The sequence below is a fragment of the Oncorhynchus nerka genome, linkage group LG9a, assembly GCF_034236695.1.
Source record: "Oncorhynchus nerka isolate Pitt River linkage group LG9a, Oner_Uvic_2.0, whole genome shotgun sequence".
NCBI lineage: Eukaryota > Metazoa > Chordata > Actinopteri > Salmoniformes > Salmonidae > Oncorhynchus > Oncorhynchus nerka.
In genome coordinates this window covers 4,270,587-4,283,149 of record NC_088404.1, presented here as the reverse complement: position 1 = coordinate 4,283,149, position 12,563 = coordinate 4,270,587, and the positions used below count along the sequence as shown (strand labels likewise).

The following is a 12,563-nucleotide window of genomic DNA, read 5'->3' as shown; positions in this document are numbered from 1 at the left end:
TGAACATAACCTCTTATGAACCTGACCTCTTATGAACATAACCTCTTATGAACCTAAAATCTTATGACACAATAAATCAATGTTGAGTTACTGTACATGAAACTGAATACAGATATGATATGATATACTTTTTCAAGTAGCTCAAGTCCATCTTTACATAGTAGGGGGGAAACTCACCTCTGTCTACCTCCACAGGCACTTTAATCAGTCACTGTGATGTGAAGAACACCACCACCTACCTAGAGGTGAATAACTGCAGGTCCTCTGTGCCGGTGGAAATCTCAGCCTGCGGGGGATCCTGTGGAACATCTTCTATGTGAGTACAAACTCTAAATAAGAACACACACACACACACGCCGAAAAAGCAAACAGAAACAAACGCAACATGCATTTGGGTCTTTTTAGAAATTTGTAAGTGGGGAATTGAAATGAAGGGTGAGAACTCAATGGGAGTTGACCTATAGCAGAATAAATGTGATACTGTTTCTAACAGTGTTGTTTGTGTGTCCTGTTTGCTAGATACTCTGTAGAGAAAAACACCCTGATGCACTCCTGCTCCTGCTGTCGAGAGATGTCTACCAGTGAGAGGAAGGTGGAGATGGTCTGCCCTGATGGGAAGAAGATCATGCAGTCCTACATTTACATTGATAAGTGTGGCTGCCATGACTCTGAGTGTGACAAGAAGAACCACTTAGATTAGGCCTTGACGAATTAAGTCTTTTAAAATGTTCTTATTTACCTTAACTGCATGGAATATGAAATAGTTTTATCTAAAGGGAACCAATAGGGTCTGTCTCATTATCATATAGGCTACTTTCACGAACAGCATGTCCTTTCTCTCTACACTATCATAGACATTATGCAAACCTATTAAACTGATGAAGAAGCATGAAGTCATTATCTTTCTTGTTTTATTTCATATTGTCAAGTGCGTCAATGTGTGACTAGTGTCGTGGAGAATCATTACAAACTATAACACTTACAAGAACTTGTAAATTCAATATAGGCTTTTAATACAAACATATTAGAAGCCTAGATGGTCCGCGGAACACACACTTTCCCAGAGCACTGGCTCTGTATTTATACACACAGCATATGAGTCCATTCCATACCTTAAGGGAACATTTTGACATTTGCCGTATGGTTAGTGAGAAAGTCCATATTGCAAATGTACGGTCCCTTACTAGACGTCCGAAAACGTTTCAAAATTCGCGGACGGCGTCGGGCCGAGCGGCATGGCCGGACCTACCGGGAAGTCATCAAATGAACTTTCTCGGACATCCGGTTTCCGTTTTATAAAATAATCAAATTTTGGTCATTTTTCCGCTGTCCCGGAAAATCCCACAAGAGGGCATAAGCAATCATATTGCAATTGTACAAAACATCATGAATCACGACGTGGCCTTATCTCCAAAACTGAAAATATTTCGAAGCCGAAACTTGGTGAGCATAGGTTTGGCATAATGGGCAGTTGGCCCCGAACAAGATGGCATCTAGGCCTCAACGGTTTTTGAGTTATGGCCATTTCTCTGGGATTAAAGGTCCAAAAAGAAAATAGAGAAATAATTTTTCCGCTTCACGTCAAAGTCAATGAGCCTCCGGTGTCAATAAAAAAAGAACCAGCCATTTATCTATCGTCATTTAAGAGAAATCATACGACAAATTGGTGATGTTCAAAAATAGTTTTTTTTTTTTTAACAGTTACAGATCCAGTTGCAGGGTGCTCATACGAATCTTATTAAAGTGTGCTGCGGAGCTCTGCGAGATTTCTGTGATTTTCTATGATTTTCTGAAATAACACACACTCACTAAACCCTCTGTAAATAACTCAGTTCTTCACGTAAAGACTTAAAACTCAGGATTATGTAAAGGCATACCCCAATCAGGATATGAGTTTATTTATAGCTTCCTGTGCCAACCGCAAGTGCTTTAAATGGTGTCATAGTGGCTGTTTCCAAGGGTTAAAAAGTTCAGATCTTTTCAAAACTTCATATGTGTGATTAGGCAACCCCCATGAACTCTAAGTCAGTTTTATCTCCCAACAGATGTCAAAGAAAAGCTCTCTATCACACACACACATAGACACACACACACAGCAAGGATGGATTGACAAAGTGCGGTGCTTAAAGACACACAGAGCCTGCAATGGCATTTCCATATTCTCTAGGCCGTGCTGAGTTCAACGAGATGCCCCGCTTGACCGTAGCTCGCTCTGATGGACACTGACTTGCTAGTTGACTTTTGTACATTTGCAATATGTTTAAACGGAGAGGGACCATCACCAAAATGTCAGTCTGAAATCAACACAAAAAATGGCATCACCATAGACTCCAGACTGTGCCGAGTTCAACGAGACGCCCCGCTTGACCGTAGCTCGCTCTGAGTGCAGCAACCGTGAAAAAAAGTAGGCCCAAAATGAAGCCTGGCCCTAAATGTCATTTGCTTTTGGGTGACAGTGAGAGAACCGTGAGAAGCACAATTCGACCTCAGGTACGTTCCTAAGGTCCCCCGATCCGTGCAAGCCTAACCTTGACCATGTGGCATTAACCCTTAATAGTTAAAAGAAGGTGTTTACTTCAAAGAGTTTGCATTGACTTCTCTCCCCATAGGAATACATTGTCTGCTCCTCTAAATTCAACCTGAAGCCTATGTGGGTTATGAATGCCTTATGAACCTGTCTTCTATGACAGTGCATCAGACCACTATGAGGTCTACCTGTGTCAATTCTAAGCTTCCTGAAGCAACCGGAAGTGGTTAAAATCACCCTAAAAGTGTTTTGAAACACATAACCTGTCATCATGAAAATTACTGTATTCAAACCTGTGTAGATCAGTCAATTCTTAACTTAAAGACTTAAAACTCAGGATTCTGTAAGTGGCTATCTCAATCAAGACATGTGTTCACATAAAGCTTCCTGTGCCAACCGGAAGTTCCTTTAATTGGGTCACACTGTCTGTTTTGAAGGGTTAAAAAAGTCACATATATTTAAAACTTCATATGTGTGACTAGGTAACCCTCCTGAACTGTAAATCAGTCATTTCTCCCAACAGATCTCAAAGAAAAGCTCCCTCACACACACACAGGAAGGATGGAGTGACAAAGTGTGGTGCTTAAAGACACAGAGAGCAGGCAATGGCATTACCATAATCCCTAGGCCGTGCCTAGTTCAACGAGATATCCCGCTTGACCGCAGCTCGCTCGGTCTAAGCGCAGCGACCATTAGAATAGTAGGCCCAAAATTAAGCCTGCCCCACAACGTCATTTGCTTTTGGGTGACAGTGAGAGAACCGTTAGGGTGAGAAGCACAATTGGACCTCGGGTACGTTCCTAACATCCTCCTGATCCGTGCAAGCCTAACCTTGACTGTGTGGCTATAACCCTTAACAGTTAAAAGAAGGTGTTTACATCAAACAGTTTGCATTGACTTCTCTCCCCATAGGAATACATTGCCTGCACCCCTAAATTCAACCTGAAGCCTATGTGGGTTATGAATGTCGTATTAACCTGTCTTCGGTGAGAGTCCATCAGGCCACTACGAGGTCTACCTGTGTTGATTCTAAACTTCCTGTACCAACCGGAAGTGGTTAAAATCACCCTAAAAGTGTATATCCATACCCTGCCTGCAGTTTGATAGATATAGTGCATTTAACCCTGTGTAAATCAGTCAGTTCTTAACGTAAAGACTTAAAACTCAGGATTCTGTAAAAGCATACCCCAATGAGGATATGTGTTTACTTATAGCTTCCTGTGCCAACCGGAAGTGCCATAATTGGTGTCTCAGTCAGATCTGTCCAAAACTTCATATATGTGATTAGGGTCACATAGACTGTAAATCTGTCATTCTTCCCATAAAATTTCAAAGGAAAACTAAATCACACACACACACAGCTTGGAAGGAGGGACCCATTGGCGTGCGTATAGACATACACTGCCTGCATTAGTTAACCTTGTTGGAACTTTTAACCTCTTCAACCTATGGGGGCGCTATGTCATTATTGGATAAAAAAACGTGCCCGTTTTACGCGCAATATTTTGTCACGAAAAGATGCTCGACTATGCATATAATTGGCAGCTTTGGAAAGAAAACACTCTGACGTTTCCAGAACTGCAAAGATATTATCTGTGAGTGTAGTAGAAAATCGGTTCAAATATGACACAATGAAGAACTTTGAATTCAATTATAGACTTTTAATACAAGAGTATAGCAAGCCGGAGTGCTCCGCGGAGCACACACCTTTTCCAGAGCCCTGGCTCCAGTATTTATCCACATATTGCATATGAGCCCATCCCACATGCAAAATGAGTTTACATTCCAATCCGTGCATCCTGCTTGTTCAGCTCAATAACGCCCATACCTGCTTTCCGTCAGATTATAATGATGACAAGACCCTTGCTGTTCCTGCACTTAGCTAAATGCATTCTTTTGTTTGTGTATTATCTAGGATCAGCAGACTATGTGTCTCCTCAGTTTCTAGCGTGTCCAGCTATACTAAAAATACTATACATTCCTCTATTTTACAGCCCTATGTTTTGGCTCTGCACTTAGCTCAAACATATGCGAACTATGTCAATTGGTCATCAGTTAGTCATTTGACTGACCCCCTCTTTTGTATATCCCTCTGGCCTTGGTATGTCCAGCTATCCTGGCAGCTATGTCACCTTTCCTTCATGTAGTCTGTTTTTAGTGTTCAGCTATTCTATACATCTTATGCATTTGTCTATGTGTTATATTTGCACCCACAAATCCCCCCTCTGGGGCTAAATAGCCCCATAATAATACAAATATAACCCTAGGACGGTGAATGAGAATACCTGTGATAGACAATAAAATATAAAAACAGAGTAAAATATATAATACCAACTAGACCAAACATCTCTAGTATTTCATAAGAGTAAAAGATCCAGTTAAGTATAGAAACAATAAAAATAATACATTACATTTTGTTGAAGCATGAGCACGTAAGTACATAGTCTTATGCAAGGCTATCTCAGTTATGTGAAAAAGAAAAAATAATTCAAAATAAAATTGACACAACATCATTCTAAATTTAAGCTGTCAACATGATCCTCCCTCTCAGACACCTCTCCAACAAACATGATACCAACCTCTGTTAGAAGATTAAGGACATGGTCCATAGACACTTGTAACCGGGATATCCCACTGTTACCTTCATGTTTTGAAATTAACCTAATCTTTAGAAGGCAAAACCAACTTTCAATTAAAAGAAACCAGATATATTCATTGATATACCTATCAAAAACATTTAACAAAACATACACAAACACAAGGCCATAAGCAAAAATAGATATATTAAAACCATACATAGTACCCTGTATTTACTAACGAAAATACCCTTTTTGTAGATATGTATCAGTAGACTTTCTTATAAATTCGGAATGGCAGTATATATAGGTAAATCATCCCTATGAAAACCATGGCAAGCGTAACCACCTCCAGGGACCACTCCATACAGGCAGTTTGGATTACCAAAGGGGCAGTCAAGGGGTCCACCAACCGCATTGCATAACTGTCCATTTACATCAGTATAATGGCCTGGACTACCCGGCACAGGATTAACTATCACCGGAGGGTCAGCTCTACTCATGGACATCTGTTTAACCGTTGTCTGGATCACAAGTGATTTCACCCAGGGTAAAACACAACAAAATACAATACCCAGAGCCAATAACCCCCCGCCCAGCATAATGGCCATCCTAGCAAACATAGCTCCCCATTTCCCCAATGCTAAATCCAACCAATCCCAAACATGAGAGTCAACCCCAGCATTTGCCTTAACCTCTGCTCGTAACCCTTTAAGTTTAGCCATAGCGATTGCAAAGGATCCATTAGGCGCAGCGTTATTAGGAATAAAGGTGCAACAATCATCCCCGAACATAACACAAACTCCACCCTTCTCTGCCAAAAGCCAATTGAGAGCCTGTCTATTTTGCCAAGACATTTTACTGGTAGCCTGTACCTGTTCCCCAACACCGTTAGAGCCGAGTCAGTATAGTTAATGAATCTCTGTTGGTTATAGTATATATAATTAATCCACTCTAAGTTCTTATTTGGTGTTATCCATAAAAATATAGATTCAAATCCAGATTTAACTTCATCTCTTGCCTTGAACTCCCAAGATACTCCTCTAGGCTGTCCAATTACATCAAGGTATACCTCAGTGTCTTTCTCATACGCCCTCTTAACTATAGAGTTAACATAGTCATCATGTGGTGATTTAATAATGGTTACCTGTTGAATTGCTCTAACTAAGGCACAAAAAAACTATCCATCCATCTGGCAGTACATTCAACAGTTTGTTTTTACCACACATCCAGAAACTATTCGTTATCGACCCTTTATCTCTACTAACCCCTGCAGTCTCTAGTACCCAAATAGTATCACATTCTACAGTGGTGTTTCCTACATTAATCCCTTCGGTGTTGTGACTGTAAAAACATTCATATTTTCCTTTAATCACAGTACTTCTGTCTAATTGAGGTCCATTTAAGTCAGTTTTAATGTTATAGGCAGCACAATCCTTGTCTCCCAACCCAGTCACGTTCAACATGGTTCTTCCTCTAGTGCTCCCTTGGGCAATCCTACATTCTATGTCACACAAGGGAATAGAATACTTTCTGTTGGTACAATGATCATTTTTCCAATTTGCACAGTCTTTTAAATGATGCTGGTTCAGGAACTATTATGGGATCCGACAAAGGTGATTTACTACATAATATACAATTGTCCATTCTGTGTTTGTTTGCCGTATACTTCGCCCATTTGTACCATTTGTTTTTCACCTCTTCTTCCTGTGTGAAGTCCTTGAGTGGTTCTGAGGCCGATATGTCTATGTCTGTCATCTTTGCAATGTTCTCGTCTTGAGGTAGGTCATTAGAGTTTGTAAAAAAAATCAAAATCTCATTAAAGAACCCTTTTGATTCTGATGTGTCAGGTGTCTTTGTGATTACCGTGGTCTGCTTGGTAAGAGCAGTTGATGTCATCTTAGTGGTAGTTACTGTGGTCGTCACAGCAGCCGCCACCGTTGTTGCCATTGCTTTGGTTGTCACCAGCTGTTTTTGTTCAGGTGCTGGCGTAGGACCCAATTTAACATATTTGTAACTGTTTCCTTCACTCAGTCCTGTTCTTGTTATTTCAACTACAAATTCTTCACCTTCTGCTGGTGTTATCTTGTTCATGATAATCTCCCAGCCTTCCACATATTTGGTTAATCTCAGGTCACATCCTTTGGGGTCCCAAATAACTTCTCCCTTTGTTATATGATGTGTCCATCCACAGAGTGGCTCCTCCGGTAGAGGTTTCTTCTTCCATACAGAAACTGGAATCTAGTCTCTCTCTCTCTCTCTCTCTCTCTCTCTCTTGTTTTGTTTCACGTCCTCTGTCATGGTATTTTCAAGCTCACCCATTATTCAGCTGGACCTTACTTCTTGTGAAACTTATGCACCCATCAAAGAGAGACATGACGATCTTTACCACTGCAGGTGCTGTAAGAAGTATGTCCCCAGCCCGGTGTATCTTGACGTACACTCAGTCTCCAGAATTCAGCCCATGCCCTTCCATCTGGCGTCTTATGTGCTGTCTTTTCCTGAGGACATACACAACTAACACATGGGTTATTTCCTGACAACAGACTTTCTCCTTATAGCAGGATCACTAAATTTTAATTTTTAAATAACAGCCCTATGTAAACATTCTGTTATGTAAACATTCTGTCTCAAATACCTGGCCTCTTGCCACAAAAATATTCATAATGATAGCCAAATTATGGTCCCTACAGCAACTGCTGTAAGAATAACTTGTAATCAGTCAAGTGTCTTCCAGTTGAAAGAATATCCAATCCTAACAAAACTAAGTCCTAAGCTTCTTCAAAATGCCACTACTTATTACTTTTACCATGATCTAGGTGTGTGTAATGTTCTATCTACTTTTAGAATTGTCCCTATATTTTTACAAGACCAACTGTCCTTCCTTTTCTGTGAATTATCTTGTCTATCAATATACATTGTTTCTAGAAATAACACCCCCCCTTGTTACCATAACCTTCATATGAGCCCCCAATGTAGTTACCGTTTTTCTAACCCATAACACATAAGTCACAACTCCTAATTTCCTTCCATAGTTTGATACATACTTAAATATTCTCAAATCATTTTTAGTCAATTTATATCAGTCTCACCTCAGATTTTCCTCAAAACAAAAATAAATTGACCAAACAAGAAAAATAGTAAAGTAAATTATAATAACTGCATATTTGCAATAAATTACCACTATTTGTAATGTCTTCTTCATCCTTGGGTGTTATCACACAACAGACTATACTTTTTATTCAATTACTTATGTCATTCCAATGTATCACTCCAATTACAATGATATTGTCAAATAAAATTTAAAAAAACCTTTAATCTAATATTCTGCAAGTTCTGTCAATCAACCTGTCTCAGGATTAGTTTCCAGAGTTTTTCCTAAGCCTAGTAAATTTAAACAGTCCTATATTCAAAACATAACTAAATGTTGTTTATAAATTGTCCAATCCAATATTCAGGATAACAGTCTTTAACTCAAATTTGATCTACTCAGTTTAATACATCATCCCTTTAATAATGAACATTATACTAAAAACTTTTAGTACCAGTAATATCTATTTTACCATGCACCCTTTTGCCTCTGTTTTTCTGTCATGAGCTTTCTGTTTATTCCTTGTTTACATATATTTCCATTTTATATGTAGAATGAACAAAGCACATTTTGTATTTAGCCAAAGACCATAACCCCAGGGAACTGATATTTTCTCCTATAACCCCATGTTAAATAAAAATAAACCTATTTGAATAACTAGTCAATTCAAGATTACAACTCTTCATCTTTTCCCAAGGAAATAATGGAATTTCAAAGTAATGGTACACTTTGAATAGAGACTGGTGTTGTCTCAATCATTTTATAATTAGATCCCCCCCCCCCCCTGTTCCAACAATTTCTAGTGAAGTTGATCAGTCTTCACGGGAAATTCTTTGGGATCAGGGCATTTGACACCATTATAATGTTTTCACTCTTTTTCTTTAGAAACAGCTTAAATACATTTTCAAAAACATTTCCATCCTTCTGCATACCCAATTTGAAACTGAACTGGAAAAAACATTGAAAATGTAACCCCTTTTTTCTGGAAAAGAAATGTACATTTCGTTAACATTCACCATGCCACCCTCTAAATCAGCAAGCCAACAGTACCACACATACTAAAATCCCCTCACTTTTCCCGAGCATGCGATAAAAGCTCCAGCCATGCACAGAACGCACAATTCCTCCCTGCTCGGCCATCTGTATCCTACCCTTAGAAATTGAAAACACCCATACACTACAATTTGCTCTTCTTCCAACCACCTTCACCATGTCTGCAATCCTTCCTATACGTTTATTCTCCGCATTTTGACGCTAACAACAACTTCCTCCACGCATTTTATCACCATTGAAACCGCCATTTTAATGCAAAACGACTCCAAGTGGGGCTTATTTGTAAATTACATCGGTACCTTACATTCCTTAAGGGAAGATTTCGGCAGTTGCTGTATGGTTAGTGAGAAAGTCCATATTGCAAATGTACGGTCCTTACTAGACGTCCGAAATCTTTTCTAAAATTCGCGGACGGCGTCGGGCCGAGCGGCAGGGCCGGACCTACCAGGAAGTCATCAAATGAACTTTGTCGGACATTCGGTTTCCGTTTTACAAAAATAATAAGATTTTGGTCCTTTTTCCGCTGTCCCGGAAATTCCCACAAGAGGGCATAAGCAATCATATTGCTATTGGACAAAACATCACGATTCACGACGGGGCCTTATCTCGAAAACTGAAAATATTTCGAAGCCGAAACTCGGTGAGCGTAGGTTTGGCATAATGGGCAGTTGGCCCCGAACAAGATGGCGTCTAGGCCTCAACGGTTTTGAGTTATGGCCATTTCTCTGGGATTAAAGGTCCAAAATGAAAATAGAGAAATTATTTTTCCACTTCACGTCAAAGTCAAGGAGCCTCCGGTGTCAATAAAAAAAGAACCAGCCATTTATCTATCGTCATTTAAGAGAAATCGTACAACGACAGATTGGTGATGTTCACGGATAGGTTTTTTTTTTTTCAACGGTTACAGATCCAGTTGCAGGGTGTTCTTACGAATCTTTTTAAAGTGTGCTGCGGAGCTCTGCTAGATTTCTGTGGTTTTCTATGATTTTTTGAAATAACACACACTCACTAAACCCTCTGTAAATAACTCAGTTCTTAACGTAAAGACTTAAAACTCAGGATTCTGTAAAGGCATACCCCAATCATGATATGAGTTTATTTATAGCTTCCTGTGCCAACCGGAAGTGCCTTAAATGGTGTCACAGTGGCAGTTTCCAAGGGTTAAAAAGGTCATATCTTTTCAAAACTTCATATGTGTGATTAGGCAACCCCCATAAACTGTAAGTCAGTCATTTCTCCCAACAGATGTCAAAGAAAAGCTCTCTCTCACACACACACACACAGAAACACACACACAGCAAGGATGGAGTGACCCCGCTTGACCGTAGCTCGCTCGGTCTGAGTGCAGCGACCTTGAAAAAAAGGCCCAAAATGAAGGCTGGCCCTCAATGTCATTTGCTTTTGGGTGACAGTGAGAGAACCGTTAGGTGAGAAGCACAATTCGACCTCAGGTACGTTCCTAAGGTCCTCCCGATCTGTGCAAGCCTAACCTTGACCGTGTAGCATTAACCCTTAATAGTTAAAAGAAGGTGTTTACTTCAAAGAGTTTGCATTGACTTCTCTCCCCATAGGAATACATTGCCTGCACCTCTAAATTCAACCTGAAGCCTATGTGGGTTATGAATGCCTTATGAACCTGTCTTCTATGACAGTCCATCAGACCACTATGAGGTCTACCTGTGCCAATTCTAAGCTTCCTGGAGCAACCGGAAGTGGTTAAATTGACAAAGGTGTTTTGATGTACATAACCTTCAAAGGTAAAAAGCTACCTGTGTTGATTCTAAGCTTCCTGGACCAACCGGAAGTGGTTAAAATCACCCTAAAAGTGTTTTTCCATTACCTGCCTGCAGTTTGATAGACATAGTGCATTCAACCCTGTGTAAATCAGTCAATTCTTAACGTAAGGACTTAAAACTCAGGATTCTGTAAAAGCATACCCCAGTGAGGATATGTGTTGACTTATAGCTTCCTGTGCCAACCGGAAGTGCCATAATTGGTGTCTCAGGGGCTGTTTCGAGGGGTTAAAAAAGTCAGATCTGTCCAAAACGTCATATGTGTGATTAGGCAACCCCCATGAACTGTAAATCAGTCATTTTTCCCATAAAATTTCAAAGGAAAACTAAATCACACAGACACACAACTTGGAAGGAGGGACGTATTGGGGTTTGTAGAGACAGACAGTGCCTCCAATAGTTAGCTTTGTTCGAGCTAAAAAAGAACCGTCAGACCTAGAGTTCCGAAACTTTAGAAACCTGTTCTAGACCTCAGGTCGATAGTGCGTGGTGAGTTGGGTGGCTCTAGAAGGTTCTCGGACCGAGAAATAGCCTCGTACATTTGCAATGACTTCAATTCATTTTGACCATTACGAAAATGGCGACATTTAGAAAAGTCTCAGAGACACAAGACTAGGTGCATTGAAACCGGCTCGGCCCATAGAGACGGACCCCAACGTTTCTGGTCCGATAGCTCATTCAAGGACCCCATAGCAAGGCATTGAAAAAAGTGGATTTTCAGCACCAATTAGGGTTTTACTCGGGCGCCGAAGGACCTATCGAGCCGAAACTCGGGATTCGGGGTCGCCTCACATAGGCCTTCACATAATGTCCGACCTGGACCCGCAGCTAGAACGTAACTATGTGTTTTACGTTTTAATTATGTTTTAAACTAATGGCGCTGTGAATTATGGGCCTGCTCTGACATATGTGATAGTTGGCTTCTAAATGAGTTGGAAAAAGTGGGTTTGGTGTCAATTGGTATCAGTTTGGTGTGAGAATGACATCTAATTGACTGGTGGACACTGACTTGCTAGTTGACTTTTGTACATTAGCAATATGTTTAAACGGAGAGGGACCATCACCAAAATGGCATTCTGAAATCAACACAAAAAATGGCATCACCATAGTCTCCAGACTGTGCAGAGTTCAACGAGACGCCCCGCTTGACCGTAGCTCGCTCTGAGTGCAGCGACCTTGAAAAAAAGAAGCGCGCAAAAGAAGGCTGGCCCTCAATGTCATTTGCTTTTGGGTGACAGTGAGAGAACCGTTAGGGTGAGAAGCACAATTCGACCTCAGGTACGTTCCTAAGGTCCTCCCGATCTGTGCAAGCCTAACCTTGACCGTGTAGCATTAACCCTTAATAGTTAAAAGAAGGTGTTTACTTCAAAGAGTTTGCATTGACTTCTCTCCCCATAGGAATACATTGCCTGCACCTCTAAATTCAACCTGAAGCCTATGTGGGTTATGAATGCCTTATGAACCTGTCTTCTATGACAGTCCATCAGACCACTATGAGGTCTACCTGTGCCAATTCTAAGCTT

At 40.4% G+C, this 12,563-nt stretch overlaps 1 pseudogene; it reads left to right on the top strand.

The window, feature by feature from the left end:
- Positions 1–893, top strand: part of LOC115117246 (mucin-2-like) — an 80,016-nt pseudogene extending 79,123 nt beyond the window's left edge.
- Positions 894–12,563: the final 11,670 nt, after the last annotated feature.